This window comes from Callithrix jacchus, chromosome 20, assembly GCF_049354715.1.
Source record: "Callithrix jacchus isolate 240 chromosome 20, calJac240_pri, whole genome shotgun sequence".
NCBI classification, from domain to species: domain Eukaryota; kingdom Metazoa; phylum Chordata; class Mammalia; order Primates; family Cebidae; genus Callithrix; species Callithrix jacchus.
This window is the reverse complement of record NC_133521.1, coordinates 28,184,673-28,212,359: the sequence shown is the minus strand read 5'-3', so window position 1 is coordinate 28,212,359 and position 27,687 is coordinate 28,184,673. Positions and strand designations below refer to the sequence as shown.

The following is a 27,687-nucleotide window of genomic DNA, read 5'->3' as shown; positions in this document are numbered from 1 at the left end:
ATCTAGTAATTATGAAAATAGAAGACCTACCAAATCCCCCGATGCAAAATTAACATACAAAAATCAATTGCATTTCTATACATCAGGAAAAGAAAGAAAATAATATTTAAGAGATATTGATTACAATAACATCAAAAGGGTTGAATAAGAATAAACCTAACAAAAAAGTTTATTCCAAAACTGAGTACATGAAAATACAAACAATCACATTAATAATTATGGTTATGCCAGCAATTACGATTATGCAAAATTTAAAAATGCAAGTGATACCATTACCACTAAATTGGCTAAAACTAAAAAGTCTGATATCACCAAGTATTCAGGAAGCTGTTGAGTAATAGGAATTCTAAAATACTTCTAGTGAGAGCATAAATCCAAAAACCCACCTTATAAAACCATTTAATAATTCAGTCATGCTGAAGATGTCATATGCAGTGACCCATTCTTTTTTTTTCTTTTTTCTTTTTTTTTTTTTTGAGATGGAGTCACTCTGTCACCCAGGCTGGAGTGCAGTGGCACAATCTCAGCTCACTGCAACCTGTGCCTCCTGGATTCAAGTGATTCTTCTGCCTCAGTCTCCCGAGTAGTGGGTATTACAGGTGCTCGCCACCATGCCCGGCTAATTTTTGCATTTTTAGTAGAGAGAGGGTTTCACATGTTGGTCAGGCTGGTCTTGAACTCCTGACCTTGTGATTCACCCATCTCAGCCTCCCAAAGTGCTGGGGTTACATGTGTGAGCCACTGCACCCAGCACCCAGTGACCCATTATTTGTACTCTTAGATACATCCACTCCAGAGAAATTCTTGCATATTTGGGCCAAAATAGGCAAAAATGTATACATAAAAGCATTTTTGGCAAAATCTCTAACTGAAAACCACCCAAATGTCTGTCAAGAATAAAATATATAAATAAACGGTATAATTATGTAGTGGAATATTACGCGATAATGAAACTGAACAACCTATAGCTACACAGTCACTTCAATCCGGGTTGGCAAACTATAGACCCATATTTGATCTGTTTTTGTAAATAAAGTTTTACTGGAAATAACTAAGCGTATCCATTACATACTGTCTGTGGCTACGTTCAGGCTGCAATAGCAGGAGTGAGTACCTGCCACAGAAATCGTGTGGTCCACAAGGCCAAAAATTCTCACCACGTGGCTCTTAAGAGAGTAAGATGTCAACTCCTAACTTAAATGAATCTTCCTAGCATAACATTGACCCCCCAAAAAAGTAACAAAGAGAATATATACCAAATTATTCCATTTGCATAAAGAACCTGATGAAACTACATTCCGTTGCTTAAGGATGCGCACATGTTGTAGAATTTTAAAGCAACACAAGGAAATGATCGTCTCAAAAGGACTGAACTGAGTTATCTCTACGGAGGATCAAGGGGTTGGAATGGGAGAAGTGATGAAAGGGAAGGAAAAGCTGACAACAACCCATTCCTTAATCTTGGCAGGAGATGCACAGGAACTTTATCCAATAACCTTAGTGTGTGTGTGGGTGTGTCTGTGTTTTACATAATTTTTTGACAATGTGCTAAATTTTTCACTTAAAGTAAAAAACAAAAAAGTACTGCCACCATTATCTAGTTTATAATTTTAAAGTAAAATTTCCAATTATATTCAAATTTAAACATGAAAGGCTTAGTCCTGTATATATACTTAAACATAACAATAGACTCAATTTCTGATTATTCTTTTCTCATTCTTTCTAAATTTCAAACATGATTTATATCAAAATGTTAAGAACAGCCAATGTAAAGAAATGATTTGCAGAGTTTCAGTCACATAATAAACTATTTCTCTTCTAAAAATGCAAATCCTGGGATAGAATGCCAGTGTGCATAACATATTATCCAGTGTTAACACAGAAATTCCACTCTTGCCAAAATAGCTTTAAGAGAACAATAGTTTTCCTTCTCAAAAGTAATCATATTTTTCCTTTGCTCATAGCATTTAGTACATAAACATGCAAAATTGACTCCTAACTATTTTGTAGCAGCTTTACTGAAATGGTCCACATACTATAGAATCTATGAATTTAACATGTACAATTTGACTAGGCCCGGTGGCTCACATCTGCAATCCCAGCAGTTTGGGAGGCTGAGGTGGGCAGATCACCTGAGGTTAGGAGTTTAAGACCAGCCTGGATAACATGGCAAAACACTGTCTCTACTAAAAATACAAAAATTAGCGGGGTATGGTGGCAGGCACATGTAATTGCAGCTACTTGGGAGGCTGAGGCAAGAGAATCACTTGAACCTGGGAGGCAGATATTGCAGTGAGCCTAGATCATGCCATTATACTCTAGCCTGGGTGACAGAGCGAGACTCCATCTCAAAAATAAAATAAAATAATAAAATAAGTAAAATGTATGGTTCATTGGATTTTCATGTACTCTCAGAGTTATGCAACCATCACCACAATCAATGTTAGAACATTTTATCATCTCTGTAAGAAGCCTAGTATTCTTAAGCTACCACTCCCTCAAACCCTCCATCTTCTTTCTCCCACAGCCCTAGGCAAGCATCCACTATTTACTTTATATCTATATAGATTTGCCTATTGAAAGCATATGATCTTCTTTGCTTTCAAAGAAGACATGTGGTCTTCTTTGGCTTCTTTCACTTTGCATAATATTTCAAGATTCATCCATGTTGTAATATGTCAGCTCATTTCTTTCTATGGCTGAATAGTATTCCATTGTATGGATATACCACATTCAGTTTATCCATTCATCAGTGGATAGACATTTGAGTTGTTTCTACCTTCTGACTACTATGGAAAATGATGCTACAAAGATTTGTGTATCAGTTTTCATAGTAACACTTATTTTTATTTCTTTGTATATGTTGATGAATGGAATTAATGCTAATATTTTAATATTTGACTATAAATCAGAAAACAAGTTATAATACTTCAATTTTTTAGAGAGTAGATTTCGTGAAATAAATTTCTATTTAGTTTTCTAAAGCTAATTATCACATCACTTGGAAGTGCCTGCAGCTTTTACTGTAATACAACATTACAATTAACATCACATTTATTCTTGTGACCACTATTGTTGGGAAGAGCAGCAAAGGAGGAAGGACTTACAGCGTGCCTACATGAATTGGTTGTGAGTGACACATAAACAAGGAACAGCAAACTGCGGAAGGCCGCAGGAGGCCTCTGAGGAGGAAGGCCTCTCCATGCCTCATGTTCTGGAGCAGGGTGACCTAGGCTTCGTTACCATAAACATTGTGCTCAAGGACATAAAACCCCTTCATAGCACTATGATGTAGCCAGGCTTGTAGGCTCCTTGTAAGGCCCATGTTCCATCAGCTGTACATAGATAATAAGCTAAAGGTAACCACATGTTCTTGTTTAGTGAAACTCCCAAACCGCCACTATTATCAGTCCTTAGAATGACACACCAGTTCCGGCCACTGATTCACTCCACCATCACCCTCTCCTCACCATCACTCCACCCCTACTCTGTAGATCAAAGTGATTGTAACCAATAAATAGTGTGGATGATTAGAGTTCAGGGCCTTCACTGTCTCCTCCAGAGTAACAAAGTGATGGCTCCCTGGTCTCACTTTCTCTCTTAATCTGTATTTTTCTCATTCCTTTGTCCCACTGAACATGGGATACCCACAGGTGATATAGGGCTGAATCCCTACCTTCTGGTGCCCAATGTGTGGGGCTCATGGATCCCTACACACTACAATCAAATTTGTTCAACTAGAACATATGAATTTCAGGAAATACTAGGAAATTCATGGAAAGCTTTAAAAAATATTTCTCAGGCTTTGAGAATTTTCTAGGCTAAAATAAAAATCTAATTGTCTTTTTTTAAAAATAGAAATAGGGTTTTTTGGTTGTTTTTGTTTGTTTGGTTTGGTTTTTTTGTTTTTAAATGGGGTCTCACTCTGTCACCCAGACTGGAGTGCAGTGGCACCAACTCAGCTCACCACACCCTCCGCCTCCTGGGTTCAAGCAATTCTCACGTCTCAGCCTCCTGAGTAGCTGAGGTTACAGGCATGTGCCACTACACCCAGCCAATTTTTGTATTTTTCATACAGACAGGATTTCACCATGTTGACCAGGCTTGTCTCAAACTCCTGATCTCAGGTGATCTGCCCTCCTTGGCCTCCCAAAGTGGGGGGATTTCAAGCATGAGCCACTGTGCCCAGCCAGAAACAGAAATTTTATGATGTATCATCCCACTTGTATAGTCAGAACCCAACTATGTAAGTCCAAATATGGTTGCCATTTTTTAATGATACCAAGACATAATTTAAAACAATTTTTTAAAACAGGCTAAAACAAATAGATAATTTGAAAATTTACTATAAAACTATTAACTAAGATTTTCTTAAAAAGTGTTCTGTGAAACTACATCTTTGTTCTAGATTTCTCTATTTGCATAACAGTGTAACAACCAAAACTTCCATTTCTGGCATTATCATTATGACTTTAAATCCCAGCTACTCAGGAGGCTGAGGCAGGAGAATCACTTGAACCTGAGAGGCAGAGGTTGCAGTGAGCCAAGATCGTGCCACTGTACTCCAGCCTGGGCAACAGAGCAAGACTCCATCTCAAAAAATAAAATAAAATAAATAAATAGTGAATTCATTATTTACCAAGAATTACTTTTTTTTTTTTTTGAGAGGGAGTCTTTCTCTGTTGCCAGGCTGGAGTGCAGTGGTATGATCTTGGCTCACTGCAACCTCCACCTCTCCTGGTTCAAGGGATTTTCCTGCCTCAGCCTCCCAAGTAGCTGGAACTACAGACATGCATCACCACGTTGAGCTAATATTTGTACTTTTAGTTGAGACGGGGTTTCACCATGTTGGCCAGGATGATCTCGATCTCTTGACCTTGTGAACTGCTTGCCTTGGACTCCCAAGGTGCTGGGATTACAGGTGTGAGCCTCCATGCCCGGCCTTACTTTTCTTTAATCGGGTGGTACTAACTTTCCCCCGAAATCCACCAAGATTCTAAGATAGTAACCAAAGGGAAATGGAAAAATTAAGAGTTGATGGGAATTAAGGAGAAAGAGACAGAGAAAGATAGAAAAGAAGGAAAAATAACAGAAAGGAGATTTGGTTGGATTTAATACTTGCTGAGAAAATCTACCCAAATACATATGGCTCCCACAGTATGCACTTTGGCTGGAAATGCACGTAATGGAGGAATGCCCAGAAGGGTGACAGGGCAAAATGGAGCACCACATTTGGCCAATCGGCCCCGATGACAGCCAGGAATTCACACAGCAACTCTGCAGCCAAAAACGCACATATGTGCCAAAACAGCTTTGTCTGCTGCAGGACTCAGGGAAGAGAAGGACCCTGAAGCAGCTTCAAAGAGCATCAGAGTTCATCAGTCTAATGAAAACCTACTGTCATTTCATTTGTATAAGGGTGTCAGGTTTGGTTAGAAGCCACATACGATTTGGCTCTGAGAAGAACTGTAGCTTTCTCTCAGGAGAACAACAGGGGAAGAGAAGTTATTCCTAAATGTTACCCTCAGAGGTTCCTACGGCAGCATGCCTAGGGTCACAAGGTCTTACTGTCTCTGGGGAGGGGTCTACAGGCTCTGTTGTCAACTGTATGGAGAGCTTTTAGTCTCCCCTGAAATAGAAATACAGTATCCTTGGTTAACTGGATTCACAAATTCATTAAGCAAGAAAAGAATGGAAAATTCTATCTTCCATTTGCAGTTTTATGCCCCAGTGGGAGAAGAACGTTAACTATACTCCCTGGAGTTTACCTGCCTATACTCATCCTGGTATATATCATGTACATGCCTTCTTATTGCATGCGGCTCCAAAATACTTCATTCAAGTTTCCTTATTAGCAGCAAGTGGGTCTGATGAAGCTTAAGAAAGCCATTTAATAAAAATAGAGCCACCCAAATGAACATGGATTGAAAAAAAATTTAGATTGATGGAGCGAGGTTGGTCACTGTAATTATGGAAGGTGTATCATTTCCTAAGCTCTCCTTGCATTAAGTGTATGCCATACATTCATCAGACATAATTAGCACTTTAGGTGACAATGATTTGATTTCTTTCCTTGTAATAAAAGCCCTCTGTGTTGGCATATACATTCAGAACGGGAAATTGAACACTGTTGCTGTTTATTCACCCAAGGCAAAATTTAGGACGAACTAGGGAAAATACGGGGAGGGCTTACAGAACAGCCCTTTGTGAATTTTGCAAACAGAAAAAGAAAATAGTTCAATAAAAGCTTTTAAGGATCAGAGTAAAACGTGTGCTTTTTAAAAGCAAAGGACTTCTATGGAATGTTTCTCTACTTATAAAGTCAGCATTTAACTTTCCTTTAGATGTGAACAAACCCACACTAAATTGATTCATAGGCCCAGCTGCAAAACTGGACACATTTAAATAACTGTGTATGAACCAGGAAAATATTTGTGCTGCTTTCTCTGAGAGCACAGAAGAAAACTATTTTTTAATTATTTCAAATAAATATCAATCCTTCCTGTTCCTTCACTGTGGCAATTAAGAATCATGTTAATCCGCATTTCTGTGGATTAGACCGTTAAAGATTTGTTTATAAGGGAAAAAGGAGAAAAAACTGAAATGCAAGTTGCTGATCTACGATATATGGCTCACAAGGGATAGTACGTCCTCTTGAAATCTGTAGCACCATGAGAAACACTGTGAAAACATGCTTTTGCATTTAAACCTTCTTTCAAAGCCATTTTCTTCTCTTTTTCATCAAAAACAAAATGTGACAGGTTGGTTAGTTAATTCCTTTAATTGCATAATTTAATCAGAAAGTAAGTCATAGATAATGATTGTTAAAAATCAACATTTCTAAAGTAAACCTGATTTTGTCAGTTAACTTCAGGCAAACCTTCCCACTCACATGGAACTTGCTGACCTTTTCTTAATCCTAGGATCTACCCATTGTACTAAAATGCTGATCTCCAGGTATCACTGATGGTTAGAGGGTGACTTGCTTACCCACCTGTACTCCAATGGTTCTAAAATCCCCACAATGTCACAAAAGTGAAGAGTATGTGAGAGGTGTTTAAACTGCACATAACACAGCTGTTACTGAGGATCTTCATTTTATCTTTTCTTAAACTTCTGTTCACCTTTTACTGGCTTAAATAAGAACATCTGAAAATAAAGAATCCTGTTTTTTGTGTGAGTTCCTATTTAAGAAATGTATAAATCATACACCAGAAATAAAGAAGCCTTTGAAAAATTCGTATGAAAAGTAAGTTATGATACAAACACATTTTGCCTAAATTATAAATAACAAAAAAACAAAGGAAATGAAGTACCTGCTTAGAGTGTTGCAGAGTTAACTCACTGCAGTTTGAAATATATAAGCATGAAAGGAGTTCAGCAGCTGGATGTATTATATACTTTTCTAAGCACAGATTTTAAATAAAGAGTGTGTGGCTGGACATTCATTCCAGCCTGGACAACAGAGCAAGACTCCATCTAAAAAAAAAAACGGATGTGTGAGGCCTGAGTAATGATTTCAAACAATAATTTTTCTTATCTAAATTTTAACTTGAGCCAGATGGAGTGTAAGACCACAGACAATGAAAAACTACTATTTATGTATTCTCCCAGATGAGTGAATGTTATTCTGTTTTCTCAACATAAGAAAGATTTCATTTAGAAACTCAAATCTGATTTTTGCAGGTTTGCACCTGTAATGTAGGTTTTTTTTTTTTTTTTTTTTTAGAGATGGTATCTTGCTGTTGTTCCCCAGGCTGGAGTGCAGTGGAGTGATCTCGGCTTACTGCAACCTCCACCTTCCGGGTTCCAATTATCCTGCCTCAGCCTCCCAAGTAGCTGAGATTACAGGTGCCTGCCACCATGCCAGGCTAATTTTTGTATTTTTAGTAGAGATGGGGTTTCACCATGTTGGCCAGGCTGGTCTTGAACTCCTGACCTCAGGTGATCCACCAGCCTCGGCCTCCCAAAGTGCTGGGGTTACAGGAGTGAGCAATCATGCCTGGCCTCTTTTTTTGTTTGTTTTAAGGATAGACCCAAGGGACCCATATTTACTTGTTTATTTAAAAAAGAATGAATCATGTTACACATGAACTCAGGGTTGCCAAGCCAGGCTGTAATTGACAGAATGCTGTGGCAGGTGACAGCCGAGGTGCAATCTCTGATCATGCATTATTACGTGAAAGACAGTCGTGTTAAAAACTCTGATACTACAAGGTGATGTAATCACCTGTTACAGAAATATTTGTTAAAACCAAGTAGTTACTAAACAGCATTACAACCAATTATCAGCACATTTGGGCAAATGTAAAGCCTTTCCCCAGATTTTTTTTTTTTTTTTTTTTTTTTGCCTCATACACAGAATTTTATGCCTATGACATGAGATTTTTTTTCTCTCTCTCTCATGCAAAAATATTAAATATCCATGATCCACGATCACAGCTTTTCTCCCTTATTTCTTATTAGATGGATATCTTTTACCTTGATGAGACAGACGCACGTATATACATAACATATATATGAGATGTCAGAAAGCACTTTCGATTTTTCTTCCATACGCCCCTAGGATGATGTGGGAACCTCATGTCAAAAACCCTCACTTTAGAACAATAAATAAATAAACCAGCCACAGCCTTCCTGAGGCTGGCCAACTCTAGCATAAGTAATTCAAGAGGCAGAGAGATGCCAGATAAATTTGATTACTATAAAAGATGGGAATATGTTTCTTTCCTTTGAGAATTCACAAAAAGGGGTCAAAAACAAAGCGATGCTGAAAGCGAACAATTTCATTTCGCCTGCAATTCAAGGCGAAAATTCAAAGGCAATTTTGCAAGAACATTTTATCACAATTTTATAGACCCTCATTTCCTGCACACATCACAATCTTTAATTTCTAAAAGAAGAAGGCAAGAAAAGGGGAAGTGGGCGGGGGAGAAGGGGTGAGGAGGCTGAGACCAACCGTGAGGGGCTTTTTTTTCTTCTTCTTTAAGATATAAATGCAGATATTTATAAAGCAGTGAGAGATTTGTAAATCTTTCTTCAAAGCTGAGCCTACTGCTGGGATCGTGATTTGCTAAAAGCTGCTATAGGCATACTCTAAAACTCAGCAGGGTCATCTCTCCCCTTCCAAAAAATAAAAATAAAAAATGAAAGAGGTTGGGTTGAGTGAGGGGAGGAGAGAAAGCCATTCTAATTAGTGGTGTCTTGACAGACATGAGTTTGAGAAAACTGTTCTCATTTCACACCTTCTTGACTCATATTTTTCCTTTCCAAATACACAACAAGAGCATTTAAAACTCAATAGCTTGCTTGCCATCTTTCTGTCTAATTGACTCTCCTCGATGCTGTTTGGAAATGGCAGGTCATTTCTCAAAGCCAACCTGTCAGGTGGCCCTTGAGAAGGTCACAATCTAAAGACAAATGCAACAGGCATTTATCCAAAGGTACCCTGACCACCTCCACTCCCCACCCTGTGGGTCTTGCCAGGGACAGTGCATGGCACAGCTCATTTGGAGCACAGAGATCTACTTTCCAGCTCCAATTTTGCCAGCAGCTTCCTGTGTGATCTAAAGGAAAGCCACAAACTCTCTCTCATGTTCTAGTGGGAATAGAAAATGGAAGTCCCACGGGCTTTCCAAGATAGCAGGGATAAGGGAAGGCAGCACGGGTTTGAAAGCACTTTGCTCATTTCATACACCAACACATCCCCAAGACCCAGGACGTGTCCAGGACAGAGGAGATGCTGAGTAAATATTTGTTAACTAAGGAATGAATGCATGTGGGGGAGCCTAAGCCATGAAAATCACAGCAAAGGCCAGGCACGGTGACTCAGGCCTGTAATCCCAGCACTTTGGGAGACCGAGGCAGGTGGATTATGAGGTCGGGCATTTGACATCAGCCTGACCAACATAGTGAAACCCTGTGTCTACTAAAAACACAAAATATCAGGCGGGTGGCGCGCGTCTGTAGTCCCAGCTACTTGGGAGGCTGAGGCAGGAGAATCGCTTGAACCTGGGAGGCGGATGTTGCAGTGAGCCAAGATCGCACTACTGCACTTCAGCCTGGGCGACAGAGCGAGACTCCGTCTCAAAAAAAAAAAAAAAAAAAAAAAAAAACAGAGTAAAAGTGTCATAGTAGATATTAAAATTAAATCAAGATGGGCAGTGCTAAGAATCTACTATTTCTGAGAGGGAAATGGACTGACTTTAGAATATGGCCGGTGTTTCTTTTACGTTGGGTCAATTAGCCTCTGCTTGCTGTGACCACCCGCACCTCAATATCAGGCACTGACATACTCACAACCTACACTGAAAGCTTCAGCAGGCCATCGAGTTCGGAGGAACTTTGGGGAACACCACCCATTTAGAGATGTGGCAGAGAGACTTCAAACTTCTCTCTAGATAGATAAATTGTTTTCAAAGAGAACTGAATATAAAATAATTTTACTTTGGGAAGGGAATGCAGTTTTTAAAAAAGAAAAGATGCGTGAGAGAAAGAAAATCCTTCTGCAAGTCATTGTTTTCCAAACTGGGCACTGCTGTCACCTAGGAGGGCAACGTGACTTTGCCAGACATATTGCTGATCTTTTTCCGCACATCTAGAAGCCTTGTTTTCTAGAGGGAAATCTTGGGATGGGCTAGCACTGTTTAGTGCTCATCTAATTCCCACGAAGAACAAAGAACTACAGTAAATGGTGAAACTGAGCTTTGACAATTGCATCAATATCTAATATAAAAATCTAAGATGGCTTAAGGTTAAAGGATGCATACACAGCATAGTGCTATGTGTAGTACATATATTCATTCTACGTAACAACCAGATATTTATATTATTTCAGAAACCTGCTTTTTATAACGCTAGTCCCTAATTCAGTGATTGCAAGTGATTAAAAAAACCAATCACTGTCCAAAAATAGCTACCAACCTATACTGAAATTTGAAATCCCATAGTATTTGCCATTTTGGACTTCCCATCTCGGGAGCAACCACATGCATTCACCTACCAAGAGATCACCAAGAATATACCTGGTGCCATTTAGATGTCCATTAAGATGAGATACAGCACAAATTATACAAAACACTCCTTTGAAAGAGCTACCACCTGGTTATAACTGGACCAGAACAGGCAGACATGTATACAGTGTACCAAAGAGGAAGTTTTAACAGGCATTCAGATACACCAAAGGAAAGTAATTCTAAATGACAATAACTTTGCCTTTCCACACCAGTATTTTTTTTTTTTTTTTTTTTTTTTTGCAGATAGCTAACACTTGTTAACACATTTCCATAGGTGCTTTCTTCTATTTAAAATATGGCATGGGATAAATGTAATCAGCAGCACAGTCATGGCCCATTAGGAAAGGTGGATGCCCTACATTTATTCATTTATTTAACAAAATTGTATTCGTGCGTCTTGGCTGCTGAAAAGCACAGAGTGATTAACAGCACTATTGTCCCTGCTCTCAGGGAGTTTACAGTCTAATGTAGAAGATGAATAAATAAGTAATTAAATACAGCGTGACAAATGCAATGAAAGTGATCATAACAGGTGCTTGGGGACCACTGAAGAGATGATCTTTCTGATCATCACTGCACTTTTTTTTTTTTTTTTTTGAGACAGAGTCTCATTCTGTCACCCAGGCTGGAGTGCAGTGGTGTGATCCTGGCACACTGCGACCTCCGCCTCCCTGGTTCAAGCAATTCTCCTGCCTCAGCCTCCCAAGTAGCTGGGATTACTGGCTCCAGCCACTGCACCTGGCTAATTTTTGTGTTTTTAGTAGAGACGGGATTCACCACGTTGCCAGACTGGTCTTGAATTCCTGACCTCAAGTGATACACCTACCTGGGCTTCCCAAAGTGCTGGGATAACAGGTGTGAGCCACTGCGCCTGGCCTGATGATTGTATTTTTTTTAGTTTTTGAGACAGGGCTTCATTCTGTCACCCAGACTAGAGTGCAGTGGCATGATCTTGTCTCACCTCAACTTCTGCCTCCCAGGCTCAAGCGATTTTCCTGCCTCAGCCTCCCGAGTAGCTGGGATTACAGGTGCCTGCCACCATGCTTGGCTAATTTTTGTATTTTTAATAGAGACAGAATTTCACCATCTTGGCCAGGCTGGTCTCAAACTCCTGACCTCAAATGATCCACTTGCCTTGGTTTCCTAAAGTGCTGGGATTACAGACATGAGCCACCGCACATGGCCTGCTCATTGTACTTTTAAGAAGAGGATGCTGAGACCCAGGACGAGGGCAATGATTTGCCTAAGGTTGTACAGAGATTGCACCAGCAAAGTAAAGGACATGGCAGTGGGATTGTGACCTAGGAAAATGAACAAATTTCAGGATATCTGGTTTACTGAGATAATTCACGTTAATAGCAGATTAGATACCAATAAATTTTAAAACCACAGATAGAGAAATGATTTGGCATCACTGAGGACCAAATGATTTTTTATTGTACCACATGACCGGTTTTGTGATTTGTCTTCAGTAGCAGGTTGAGTGGCAGTTTGTGGGCTGGAGAGTTTGATCAGCTATGGAAAAATGGACAAGCAGATTGGTTTAAAGGCTTTAAATCTCCCACATCCTGTAAAACCAGTAGATCCATTACTCATGTAGCAGAGAAGTTACATGGGATCCCATCATGTCAAACTCATGTCTCAGAAGAGTTGCCCAGTCCCCTGTGAAACAGCTAAACCTTCTAAAATGGTGCTTCTTTCTTCATATACAAAATACTTGTATTTTAGAGAGCTCTTATTGTCAAATACAATGTCTTTGGCCATCTCCACAAAAATACTAAGGGAGGAATTTTAAAGATTCCTTGAAGGGATAATGGAAGTTTCTGAAGAAAACCTCCTGAGATAGAAAATGCTACCATGTGAAGCCTTGAGAATGATACGACAGGCACAGATGTGAGGTCATCACATCAGATATGTGAACCTCAGACTGTTGGACTCTTCTTTTTACAGTCAGGCTTGTAGTAACTTACAAAACATAATTTACATGAAATAACATTCACTCTTTTTAGTATACAGGTGTATGAGTCTTGCCAAATGCACAGTCATGCCACCAGCACTACAACCGAGATACTGAAAAGTGCCATCGCTCCTCCCAAATCCCCTTGTACTCTCAAGTCAATCCCTCTGCCCTGGCCTGCACTTAGCAACCAGTGATTTGTTCTCTATACCTAGTTTTGCCTTTTCCAGAATGCAATGAAATAGAATCTACAGCATGGAGATTTTTGAGTCTGGCTTCTTTCACTTAACACAATGCCTGTGGGATGAGTATATCAATAGTTGTATTGCTGAGTAATATTCCATTGTATGGAGAGAAAACTATTTTCCATTCACTAGTTGAAGGACACCTGAACTGTTTCCAGGTTTTGGCGATTATGAATAAAGCCACTATAAATGTTCACATACAGGGTTTTGTGTGAACATAAGTTTTTATTTCTCTTGGGAATATCCTTCAGAGTGAGTTGGCTGGATCAAATGATACATATATGTTTCATTTATTTTTAAGAACTACTAAACTGTTTTTCGAAAGCAGTTGTACCATTTCGTATTCCACCAACATGTATGACAGTTTGGTTGCTTATCCGTCATAAGATGAAGAACAGCTAAGTAAGAATGAGTTAAAGATGCTTAAGAAAATACTGGTCCCCAATATTTAGAACTATGAGAACATTTAAAAGAATTATACCCATAGGAATGATAACAGGCCGGGTGTGGTGGCTCACGCCTGTAATCCTAGCACTTTGGGAGGCCGAGGTGGGTGGATCACCTGAGGCCAGAAGTTCAAAACCAGCCTGGCCATCACAGCGAAACCCCATCTTAAAAAAAAAAAAAAGGAATGGTAACAATCGGTAAAAGTTTAGCGGCCGGGTGTGGTAGCTCACGCCTGTAATCCCAGCACTTTGGGAGGCCCCCGTGGGCAGGTCATGAGGTCAGAAGACTGAGACCAGCCTGACCAACCTGGTGAAACCCCGTCTCTAATAAGAAAAAGAAAAAACAAAAACAAAAATTAGCCAGGCATGGTGGCAGGCACCTGTAATCCCAGCTACTTGGGAGGCTGAGGCAGGAGAATTGCTTGAACTCAGGAGGTAGAGGTTACAGTGAGCTGAGATCAAGCCACTGTACTCCAGCCTGGGCGACAGAGAGAGACTCTGTCTCAAAAAACAAAAACAAAAACAAAAACAAAACAAAACGATTAGCATTAAATTTAGTTCCACATAACATAGACTGAACCAACACATAATCTCATTAAGACATTAAGGTGGAGACTTATTTGAAAAGCCACAAACCCTACTACACTGAAGCTTTGCCACTAGAGGGCAGTAGCCTTGCTTGACTTGCACGATCTCATCTTCGCTTACTTCCACTTCCCTCGTCCAAATCTCAGGTTTCCTGAAGACCCCGTTCAAGTGCCACCTTCTCTTGAGCATTCTGGTCAATTAGCAATTTCTTTGAATTCCTACAGCACTTATAATTCCTCATTTAAAGCTTCATTACATATGCAATGGCTTATGTTCTATTTATAACACGTATTAACATATTCATGTTTCCTTCTTGAAAATGATAAGCCACCTCTATGAAGCTTGCCCAAAGAAATGGACTCATCTGGACCATCCACTAAGCCAGTGCAGATTTCTATGTATGTGCCAGATTATTCAGTGGCACAAGTGTCTATTATGGTTGAGGGAAAGGTTAACATGCTGGCCATCCTGAGTATCCAGGAAGACAAAGAAATGTACAACTCTAGAGTCCCTTTACCAAGATGGTAAATGCACATACCTCAAGCTGCTGATCGTTGTATGTCCTAATATGGATCTGGTTTAACTGAATTCAACTGGAGAAACCCCCACGTGATCTCTAGATGATTTTCTAAAGGGAAGTAGAACACAGCACCATATATTCCTGGCTGGTGCTTCTGTGCGACCAAGAGACTCAGGGAAGCTTATAAGCTTTTTTTTTTTTTTTGAAACGGCATCTCTCTCTGTCACCCAGGCTGGAGTGCAGTGGCACGATCTCTGCTCACTGCAACCTCTAACTCCTGCGTTCAAGTGATTCTCCTGTTTCAGCCTCCCAAGCAGCTGGGATTACAGGCACCTGCCACCACAGCCGGCTAATTTTTTGTATTTTTAGCAGAGACAGTTTCACCATGTTGGCCAGGATAGCCTCGATCTCCTGACCTCGTGATCCACCTACCTCAGCCTCCCAAAGTGCTGGGATTGCAGGCGTGAGCCACTGCACCCGGCTGCTTATAAGTTTTTAAGATAAAAAGAGGTGTCCATTAAAAGAAGCCAACTACTTGAAAAGGGTTAGGAAAACCTAATAGGGAGAACTATTTGTATGAATTAAGTCAGGCAAAAATGTGAACATGAAGACCTGGATGCCATGCAGGTGGAGGACCCTGTCGATAGGCTTTGCCTGCTTTTTCTCCGCATCAGGTCTAGCACATACAGTAACCACTTTCACTTCAGTTTCAATGAAGCTTGTTTCCTGGTCTCTGAGATGCCAGCTCAGTGCCACTGAGACCGTGGCAGCATTATTGGGAAATGTCCTAGTCAAACCCCAAACAGCTTTGGTGGGGTATTTTTTTTTTTAATCTCAGAAAATCACCTTTTATACCTTTATTTAAAACTGATCTTGAGCTAAGCTGTTGTACTTGACTGTGTCCCTTTAACCTAGGGAACTTGCTGCCAAAAAATATTATTGAGGCCAACAGCTTAATAAGTTTTATAGAAGATTAAATATTTATATGAATAAAAATAGCACCTGCAGCGACACCAGGAAGGATAAAATTACAAGGGCTATGAAATCTTCATGCTTCAGGGCATAAATTGCTTACCAGCTGGATAAGGTGGCTACCCTCACAGAACAACACTGCACTGCTAAATACGTCTTCCTGAGAAGCATCTCAACGCTGACCACTTCCAGGGCCAAAGACAACAGTGGAGAAACCTTTACATTGTCGGTTTGCATCCAGCCCAAGTTTTTACAGAATTTAGCAAGTGTATGACACCATGCAATCTAAAACCGGAAAATAACCATGCAAGAGAGAAGCCGACAACTCCATTCACAGGGAATGAGAGCAAAATGGAATACAATTATCAAAGATGACACAGCGCAGGGGAGATACAGTGCCTAACTTTGGTGGCCAGAATGGATTATTTGCAGTCAGACACACAAAGCTCCATATCTTAAATCCAGTTGAGATAAAATTAGAAGAAAAATCATCAATTGACTACTTTAATCCTAATCTTTTTTTTTTTTTATATTTTCCCCAAAGTGGAAATGTAGCATGACGATTATCAGTAAGACCTTGATCTTCTAACATTGCTAGAGCAAAGACCAGGATTTGACTACAGGAAGAAACAATGGGGGAAACATAATAAAACAAGGAGTGAGAACAGGAAAATCTAACAAAACATATGCACCAAATTTTTAGATGCGAAATTTTACTTCTCCCCACACCAAACTGTACCGTGACATTTGCAAACGACTCCCTTTTCCTTAAGGATTACGGGAATAATGGTAAATATCAATCAATCCCTTTTATAAATAAAATATTCGACAAACTAAAGAGTAGCATCCAGCCAGGCAAAGTATGCTAATAAGGTTAATAACTGTTAGCTTTGATTGAAAATTCACTTGAAGTTTGCAAGTTTAGATAACCCAATGTGCACAAACATTCTACAGTGACTAATATGACTTAATGTTCGGTTGCATAATTAGTTTCTCCAGAAGGATTATTTAAGAAACAGCTATGGGCTCCAGGAGGATGCTCTTGTTCTAAACAGTGTATGGAAGCACATGATGGGTGGTCCTCGCAATGACTACATGAACAAAGGACTCCTGTGGATTTTAATAACACTGATCCACTTATGAATCATAAATCAAATGGGAACCCTCTTGCAGTTCGAAGATTTCCAAGATTTCTGGGGAGAATGCTCCAGCACAGCAGCATGTTATCAGCCGGGATTAACCACATTTGCTCACGTTCTTTTAAAAATAGTGCTTGCATCCTTGGATGGGTGCTGGCAGGGATGAGCAAAAGCACAGCAATGGGAACAGGGAGGAAAACAGGGCAAAGCCAGCATCTGTGGCCTTCGAGAATCCAGAGCTCTGCACAGAAATGACCAGAGCTGAGATGAGCAGACAAAGGCCGGCAGATAAAGATGAACCATCCCCACCTCAGCCAGAGAGACAAATACATGCGTGGTACCAACAGGAGACTTTTCTGATTATTTTTAGAAAACCCTTAATTTAATGCATATTTTCTTTGCTGAAAAGGAAATAGTGATATTAACAAATTGGTTTTATTTCTAACCTGGCAGGGTGCCTGCAGTGAAATGTAAATACATGTACGTGGGAGCTGGGATTAGCATTTACTGAAGAAAAAGAGTAGTCAATATTTTAATGAGGAAGTCTAAGAAAGCAATTGCATGAAGCACACTCCGATGTCACAGGGGAGCTTTTTAAGTTAAGCCAACTAGTTCCAAATTACTACTTTTCCTGGCTCTCCTTTAAAGGGAGTTTAGACTTACTTAGGAAAAAATACAACTGTGGCATTTAGCTTTAAATATCATAAAATAGCTGTAATAGTCCTCTCTATAAATATATACATTAACCTATATACATCTCTCTCATTATATATATAGAAAAAGAATATCTCACATGCCAATCTTCAGCTAAATGGCCCATTTAACAGTGTCATCTTTCTGCCTTTTTTTTCAAAAACAAAAAAACAAGGCAAAGAAAATGGACACTACCCAAGAATGAGGGACAGATTTGAGGGGAAAAAATACATAAAAGGAAACACAGGTAACCAAAGCAAATAAAAATCAATGATAGTTTAAGGAGTAGTGTATATGAGAGAGTTCCGGAGAGCAGATCAAATCAATTAGAAAAACACAATCTATTATATAATCTTTACTCTGACACCCTTAGGAAGCATATTCCCATCTTAGAATCAGATTTCATCAACAACCAGGAAAAGAGGAAGAAACAAGATCCTTCTGGGAACAAGGCGAGAGGCACAAAACCAAAATATGTCACCAATATTAACCCTTAAATGAAATCAAATGATCTGAAGATTCGAAGACTTCCGTGTTACCGTTTCTAAACTCTAGGGTACCGAACAGGACTAACTACTTCCAAAACACACATTAAAACAGAACATTTCCTATATTCTGATGAATGCTCTCAAGAACACTTCATGCCTGACAAATATTTAAGCATGTTTTGGTCTTCCATTGACAAACTCGTACCTACCCTTCCAAATTCAGAGTCAACATCAAATAACAAAGAACAGAAATTAGTAATACAGAAACTGAGCATTGTATAAAATGATCATAAAAATCAAAAGTTACTATTTTTCAAAGGAATAGTAAAATTGACAAACACAAAACGAGAGAACAATAAAAACAGAAGGCACATATCATCAACACTAAGGTTCTGTGGACATTGAAAGGATCATAACAAAGACCATATGCTCTTTTATACTTTATACCTTCATATATTTATTATTATATACTTTTACGAATATGAGGAATCAATATAGTCAAAAGAAATTCTTACACATGAAAACTGGGAGAACTATACCCAAATATCCAAAGTGACATTATTTGTATTAGATACATTGTTTTTGATGTAATTGACAGATTACAAAAACATGATGCATTTGCACAAAGGCCTATTATACAGCAGTGGAAATGAATGAAATACATTTACTTGCAACAACAAAAATTGATCTTGGAATTATATTGAATGAAAATTTGTCACTCCCCTCAGTCTACATCCAGTGTGACACAGTTTTTATAAGACTCAAAAATTAGAAAGATCTAAACAATACATTGTTTAGTTCAAATTAATATATTAAATAAAACTGTTTTTTGAAAGGAAAGGGGACAGTGAACATATAATATTCAAAATAGTGGCCCCCTCTAGGCGGAGAGAAGGGTATCAAGATAAGGATACGAAATGGGCACACAGGTAGAGGCCATTGTCCTATTAATGTTCCTACTTTTTTTTTTAATGACACAGTCTTGCTCTGTCACCCAGGCTGGAGTGCAGTGGCATGACCTCAGCTCACTGCAACCTCCACCTCCCGGGTTCAAGAAATTCTCCTGCCTCAGCCTCTGAAGTAGCTGGGACTACAGGTGCGCACCACCACACCCGGCTAATTTTTTTCTATTTTAGTAGAGACAGGGTTTCACCATGTTGCCTGGGCTGGTCTCGAACTCCTGAACTTTGGTAATCCACCCACCTTGGCCTCCCAAAGTGCTAGGATTACAGGCATGAGCCACTGTGCATGGCCTAGTGTTCCTACTTTTAAGCTGGGTCATAGGTTTATAGGTAACCATTTCATTATCATGCTGTGTAACCCACATATATATTACATAGTTTGTTTTGTATGTATAAAATATTGCTAATAAAAAGAGTTTTCCCAAAATCATAAAACCACACACAGAGAGAATACAGGAAAAGGCTTTATATTTCTCCTGCTGTTAAAGGAACCTCATTCCCTTCCCCCTCCCTGACTCTCACCAACAAGTAAGAGATTCCTTGGGCTCTCACAGTCTGCCACCCGAGATACAAAAGCTAGCAGCTATCTGAACATTAGGCAGGAATTTTCATGAGGAACAAGGCTATTTTTCCACAAAAATGTATCGACAGACCTATCTGCCATCCACTCAGAAATACCAACCTTAGAAAAACTGAAGGAGTAAGAGGGCATGGCGTTTCCCTGGGAAATAGCCTCAAAACGGAAGTGCTGAGCTGGACTACGAGCAGAGCAGGGCGAACAGCAGGGCATGCTGGAACCTGGGTTTGTTATGTATTCCACCTGAACAGAGATTTGGACTATAGATAGGGCAGTGAAGCTTCCTGAAAACTAGGAATTGATCTAGAAGGTCTGCACATCAATACACCCTCCAGATACAGATCCAAGAAGGAAATCTGACCATCATACAAGGAAGGCGGATATGAGAGCAAACCCCTAAATCTGGTGACGAACAGCAAACAAAGCGTCTGTGATAGGCTACTACACAAAAAGGAAACAAAAACATCTCCTAAACTGAGAGACAGATCATTGTCTCTGAAAATATACTTGAAGAAATCAGAAAATATAGTCAACTCGAATTCTTTGAAGAAAGGGGTCAAGTCTTGTTTGCTGTTGTGTTTCTAGTAATAAAGCAGTGCTTGACACAAAATAATCATGTAATGAATATTCCTTTTTTTTTTTTAGATGGAGTTTCTGTTCTTGTTGCCCAGGCTGGAGTGCAATGGCACAATTTTGGCTCACTGCAACCTCCACCTCTCAGGTTCAAGTGATTCTCCTGCCTCAGGCTCCCAAGTAGCTGGGATTACAGGCATGCACCACCATGCCTGGCTAATTTTTGTAATTTTAGTAGACATGGGGTTTCTCTATGTTGGTCAGGCTGGTCTCGAACTCCCAACCTCATGTGATCTGCCCCGCTTGGCCTCCCAAAGTGCTGGGATTATAGGCGTGAGCCATCATGCCCAGCTGAATATTCTTAAATAATTTTGCATCTACAGAAGAGTGCAAAGCAGATCTCACTATAAGAGGTACAGAAAATTATATGAAAAAACGGAATACAAAACAAGTAATAGAATTAAAAAAGAAAGATGAATGAGAAGAGAGGCTGTGCACAACCAAAAATGCATGGGCAGAATGCAAATCCACATTAAAGGCAGTAAATACAGATGCTAAGGTGGAAAGTGCACAGTGTAACATTTCAGGAAGACTAAAAATCAATTGGAAGAGATCAAACACACACTGTAAGGTCAGATTAAGTTTCAATTTAATTGGCCAAGAGGGCAACACAGTCAAGAATAGATACTGCTCAGCATGAATTCCCCGGGTTTTCAGAGTCCCTGGTGGGAATACAGTGAATTGTAAAGATGGCCTCACATTTGCCCCATTTCTGTGTCCATGCACTTGCAATTGGACATGACAGCTTCTCCAATTAAGACCTAGAGTCTCTTTCCCCACCACTTGAATCTGGGGAAGTCAGGTGATTTCCTTTAACCAATGGAACCTAAGCAAGGTGATTCAATCAGCTTTGAAAAGTGCTTATGTGTTAAGGTTTGCCCTCTCTTGCTGCTTTAGAAACCCTCAGATATGTTGTTCCAACACCAGACATGTTCAGGAGGCTATCAGGGGGAAAAAAACCCCAGTTGACTTACCAGCTGACTATAATCACATGAATGACACCTATGTCATATGTGAGACTTACAGAAGAACTGCCCAGCTGAGCCCAGCCCAAATTACTGGCCTACAGCACCATGCATGCCTTCATAATGAGTGATGTAACCTGCTACATTTGGGGTGGTTTGTAATTCATTAAAGCTCATGGACACAGAAGCAAGCCAGCTGTCCATGATACTCTACCCAAGAGCGGGCTTTGGGTCTGAGCTCAGTTCAGGCACCAACATCTCTTCCTTATACTTGAAATTAAGCATTCCTTGCAAATAATTTGAACTAGTTATATATTTAGAGGGAATGTTTCAGACTTGTGAGATTTTCCTGGTTCTCGAGCAACGATAGTTCTATTAAAGCCTTATTCTCAAGAGAAGGCAAGGGAGAAGGATCAGGGAAGCAAATCACAGACCAAGTACCCTCTAGCAGTATCATGGCCTTCCGTTTTATTGTTAATTAGAAAGCTCATTTCCCAAAACCTCCCTAAAAAGAAGAAAAAAAAAGACAAAAATTATCTGGGAGGAAAGACATATAAATTCAGATATGGGGTTTATCTTTCATTCATTCATTCATCTACCCATTAAAAATGCATTTATTGAGGGTCTGGAATGTGTTGGGCTCTGTATCTTTATACCCAGGTATAGTGCCGTGAATAAAACTGATGGGATTTCCATATCAGTTTCACTGTCTTTATAGAACTTATTGTTTCAACATCTTAGACTACTGGGATTACTGAAAAGAAAAACAGGATAAAACAAACAAAGTGAATAATTTAAGCTAAACAGATGAAAATATTTACTAACTGAAAAAGTTCCATATAACACATAAAAAGGATGATAATTATCAAGGCAAACTCATGCCAGGATCTGGCCAAAAATTCTGAGTTACACAAAAATAAAGTCTCACAAATAACTAGGCATAGAAAAGCAACAATATACATACACACACACACATGCATGTGCGCGCACACACACACACACAGCCTTCAATTTCTAAAAAACAAAAACAAAAACAGCCTTGCCTCAGATATGAAAATTAATTTAACAAAATTATAAAATTTTGAGGGGAAATGGTACAATTCAAGACTTGCACATCTAAACAAATAATTTTTAAAAATCCTTACAAATGTGTAAACTCAGAAAACATACCAACCATGCATCTTTCTTGAAAAATTATCTAAAGCCACACTCGAACTCACTGAGAGATTTAAAAAACTAAGAACTCAAAAATAATAAAGAAAAAGTGTAAGAATCATTTGAGAATAGCTAAATTAAATTTAACAATAACTATAGCAAAATTTTAAAAGCTAAATAGAAATTATAAACTATTTTCTATTATTTTTTACTATAAATCAGTTTTGAAAAATAAGCATATGCATTAAGACTAATGATTTTTATTAAATAACATCTTTTCTGAAACCTGACATTATAAACAAAGACCAAGATACAAGGCTGGGGAGAGCAATGGTATGTATGTTGCAGGGGTGGGGGAGATGAGCAGTATGCTAAACTCTTCCATTTAAATAAAAGACATAATGATGCTTTTTTCCCTCTTAAATTTGACAGTTGGGATATACAGATTAAATAATGCTTTTGAGAAATTATATACAAATAAAATTGAATACCAACATATATTTTATGAAATACTAACAAAGAACCATATAGTCTATATGCCCAAAGACAGAGAATAAAAAATAATGAAAGACACACTCAGAGAATCAAAAAGAAAATATAAAGAAAGCAGTAAGGCTAATATTTTATTTATAACAATGTACGAAAATGGCTTGAATTGCCCCATGAGAAGACAAAGACTAGAAGACTGACTCACAAAGCCAAATCCAATTATGCATCAATTAGAAGAGATACACCCAAGACAAATGAGTACAGAAAGGATGAGTAAGTAAAAAGATGAGTGAAGATATATTAAAGAGATACAAATAAAAAGAAGAGTGTCAGTATTAGAGAAATAAAAATGCAAGGCAAAACACATGAAGTGGGCAAAGACAGACTTTATATTAAGGGAATACAAGTCAACACAAATATGCAATATTAATGTGTCAAATAATATGACACTGACTCTCAGACTGTGAATATCTTTGTAAGTAAAAGTTAAAGAATAGTAAGACCAACTTCATAAAGGACTTTAACAATCATCACAGTTGGTCAAAGAAGATCAAAGGATATATTAAAGCTTTAGAATTAGTAAATTCTCTATCTTAAGGAAAATAGCCTTCATTTCCAGTGACTATGGATTCTTTTCCAAAGATGATCATATATACTATACCCAAAATATATGAACAAAATTTTAGTAAAAGTCATCATGGGTGTATTTTAGGAGGCAATTAAGTAAAACTATAAATTAGTAATAACAGATGATGTCATAAAATCAACCACTTTAAAATTTAAAATTACTCTTATAAAAGAATTTTGGATTCTAGAGGCTATCAAAATATCATGTTAGGTTATTAAACAATGAATAAAGTAAGACTATAACAGTAAAACTTATATAATGCAGGTAAGTTAGAATCATAGGAAAGTTCATAGTTTTAAATATTTTTATTAGTAAACAACAAAAAACTGAATTAACTATGCATGCAACTTTAAAAGCTAGTAGGAAAACAGAACAACTGGAAATAGTAAGTAAACTTTAGAGCTGGCTCTTCCACACTACCTTCGGCATAGTTAAGAAAAACGATATAACGAGAATAAGAAAAGTGATTTAACAATAGATTTCTATAATTATTTTTTATTATAGCACAATCTTTTGTATGCATCTATGAAAACACATTTAAATGAACTGATATTTGAAGAAGAAAATATAAATGATCAAACTTGATTCAAATACAAATAGAAAACAACCTGAACAGGTCGATAATCTTGAAAGAAAATTAGAGGCTTCAAACAACTTCTCCTCTGAAAAAAGGTGGCACAAAAAAGAATTGTCCTAGTACATAATATGCAGAAACCTTAAGTAAAATACTCTTGTGACTTAGGGTGGTTTATTTCTGATACATGAGGATGAATTCATGTTAGAAAATCGGCCCATAAATAGAGACACCCTATGTTCTCCAATGGAATGACTCAATATTACACAGATATAAATCTACTCCAATAATTTATTAATATAATCCAGTCATTGTCAAAACCCAACAGGAAAAAACAAATGCAAAAGTAAAGAAAATTTTGTAAGAGAAGAACAGAGACAAGTTTGGCATTAGCAAATATACGCCAAAATTACTGAAATCACATAAACATTATGGTAGTCATACAGGAAATTATTCATATTAGCAAAGTTAGAAAAAAACTAAATATTAATTATTCAATAATAGGAATGAGTAAAACTTCTCTGAGTTACACTCATGTGTGAACAGTATGCAGTGAATAACAGTTACATTGCAGAAGACCACTGGGAGATGTTTAACCCTATTGGTTAGTGGGAATGAAAGTGTAAATGAAGTCCATAGGATAAGTTTTTAAAGAAGATATTCTAATCACAGTGGGTAAAAATACTTTAAAGAATATATACCAAGTATAAACAATGGCTATTTCTTCATGATGGCATAAGATAATTTCCCATTTTGCTATTTAGGCTTTTCATTATTTTCCAAATTTTTCAGAAAAAAAATGTTGATATTGTTTTCATAAAAATAATATTTTATAAAGGTTAAGTCTTCTACGATCCAGCATCACATTAATTCAAGTACACTTATATAACACTGCAATTTATTTAAAATATATGTAACAGAAATCTGAGCTATATGCCAGTGGCAAGTGTCTGGATATGACTCACCAAAAAAAATGCCATATGTCTGAAGGAAATATTAAAACAAATAGCCCAGCACCAGAGTGATCACACAGAACTGTATATATTCGCTCTGTGCACTGGACAGGAATTTTTCATTTCATACATCATTTACAGCTTGCTGCAGTGATTCTGCAAAATCAGTCCATACCATTAGCACACACCAAGAGAAACACCCAATGTTCTCATTGTTGGAAAATTCAAGTGTTTGGGGCTCTGATGTGCATCAATGCTCTATCTATGCGGATGTGGTTCTGCTAACGAGGATTGTAACAGCAGATGACCAAGAATCACAAACAGGGATCAAATATCTAGGGTCAAGCACACTGACTTCTGAAAATCTATAGTCTAAACCTGGTGTGTGCTCGCAGATATACTTAATTTTAAAAACTAAATAAATGGAAACAAAATGGTGAAAGTCATAAGTCAATCCCTCCAGAGGGGCTTATTATTATTATTTTTTTTTGTAATGGAAACCAGCTCTCATTTCCAAAATATTTTATCAAGGCATTTGATACCAAGCATCTGGTCTACTCAACACTTCATCAAAATGAACGTCTGATGCACTCACCACTGTACCTAAGTCCCTGCTCTTTTTTAACAGTGTCGCTATTTCCAAATCAGAGCATGGAAAAGTAGATTTCTAAGCCCATACCAAAATTTGCCTTGCATATTTCAGACCAGTGAGAAAGATATGTTTGCTGGACAATGGAATGCTCCTAGGATTGGAAGTGTTTTGTCAACAGTTTCTTCCTACGTGGACAGCAAAGAGGCTCTGGAATAGCAAATGGTAACTTGGTTCTGCCTCCAATAAGCCCTGACATTCAAACTCTTCTTTTCCCCCTTCTTTTCTCTTATGTTAAACAACAAACAACAACAACACCAGCAGCAACAACACTCATAGTACAATTTTCTGGTGAGGGAATTTGCCATCTTCTCATCTACCTACAGCACAGAAATGAATTCCAACAACTAATATTCTATTTTACAATTCTGTGGATTTCCTTACTGTTGTATCTCATTCATTTCTAGAACAATGAGAGTCCAGAATTGTGCTTAGTTTCAACAAGGAACGCAACTCTGAGCCATCACGTGGTACTTCATAAACAGCAGACATACGTGAAACACTGAAATTATCCAAGCTCAAGACTTATACAGACAGCACCTCTCATGGCAATCATTCTGCTGTGGACTGCATACCAACAAAATGTTTAGCAACTGGACTCATCTTTTAGGGACCAAATATGAAGCAGTAAGTACAACACCTCAATGTGCAGAGGATATCCGAGCTGTGTTGACTGAAGTCAAATTCATGCCAGAAAGATATCTAGGCATCTTGGAAGTAAAGCCATTAACATTTAAGTTGCTCATTTTTATGTCATACATTTTCCAAATCATCACATCACGGAAATTAACTGAAATCAACCTTTAACTACGTTGAATGAAATAGAGCACTCTGAACAAATCTCCATGGATAACTTTTAGGCCAAACACATTGGAACGCATCTACATACCAAAGCAGGAATTCTTTGACTTCTTCTTTTGGTATCAGAATTCAAAAAGTCCAGAAGCCTGTAAATATAGAAAAAAATAATTTAAGTGAAAGATCTAGAAAAATATAAATCAAAATGACCAAAAGCAATTGAAAATGGTAATGTTCATGCTTGCCTAAAATTAAGGCACATTCTGAGTGGGAAGTTGCTAAAAATTTTCAGAGCCATGGAGGTCATGACCCAAATGAATGCTGACTGCTTCAGCTCATCTCAAAACAGAAGTACGGTTTCCAATAGAAAAGAAAGCCTGTGCTCTCCCCTACCAAGAAAGTGGTAGAAGATGGCAACAGAAAACCATTTCACATTAACCAATACATTATTAAGGCTAACTGGTTACATTTTAATTTATCACTAAACACTATTTAGGAAAAAACTGAAAGGAATTTGGGATTTTCTCATTAGTCTGCATCTGGGAAAGGTACAAAGAAAGTGACAGGAAATTGCTTCCCCAAAAGTCATTAGACAGAGGTTCTAAGCTGAGGATGAAACTGAATGGTAGGTGTATATTTTGGAATCTGCATAATCCTAACATGAAATGTTTATACTAAAATGCTGAATCTGAAACTATATCTTCCTGGCAAATGATTTGGATTTCATTGCACCTTTGCTTTATGTATGTGTGTGAGTGGGGCAAATGCTTTCGATGTTGTGTAGAAATCAGCATTATTTATTACTAGCTTCCAGGGAGCAGGATCACTCAGAGCACAGGGAAAAGATACTGTATGCAAAACCTGAATGCCAAGGAAGAAATGAAAAGTCCAGAAATCTAGCAAGAATAGCACCAGCGCAAACTGATTAGAAAGATTTTAGTTATTTTATACAATGTGAGACCACTCTCAGTGGTTGTCTGGTCTTGTGGGAGAAAATAACCTATCGTTTATTATTTAAGTAAAAAAGTGGAAGTTGAGGTGGTCAAAAATGACAGAAGATGGTTGCATTTATAAGCATCTTGCTATTATTTCCAGACTATAATGAATACACAAATTAAGGGGACCTGGGAGGGAAAGGCATTTTAATAGGTGACAATGGTTTTAGAAGAGTGAGAAATAGTGATTGATCCAATTACTGGTTACTCTACAAGCCAGATTTAAGAATGATTGTCCAAAACAAA

General features: G+C 38.2%; 1 protein-coding gene across 36 annotated transcripts in view; it reads right to left on the bottom strand.

Annotated features, from left to right (window-relative positions):
• The window catches only part of ZFHX3 (zinc finger homeobox 3), a 1,555,416-nt gene that overhangs the window by 899,746 nt on the left and 627,983 nt on the right, over positions 1-27,687 (bottom strand). For all 36 annotated transcript variants that reach the window (XM_054248756.2, XM_054248766.2, XM_054248759.2 and 33 more), the window contains one exon: positions 26,538-26,595. The gene's annotated coding sequence lies outside the window, so the exon portion shown is untranslated. The remainder of the gene's footprint in view (positions 1-26,537; positions 26,596-27,687) is intronic.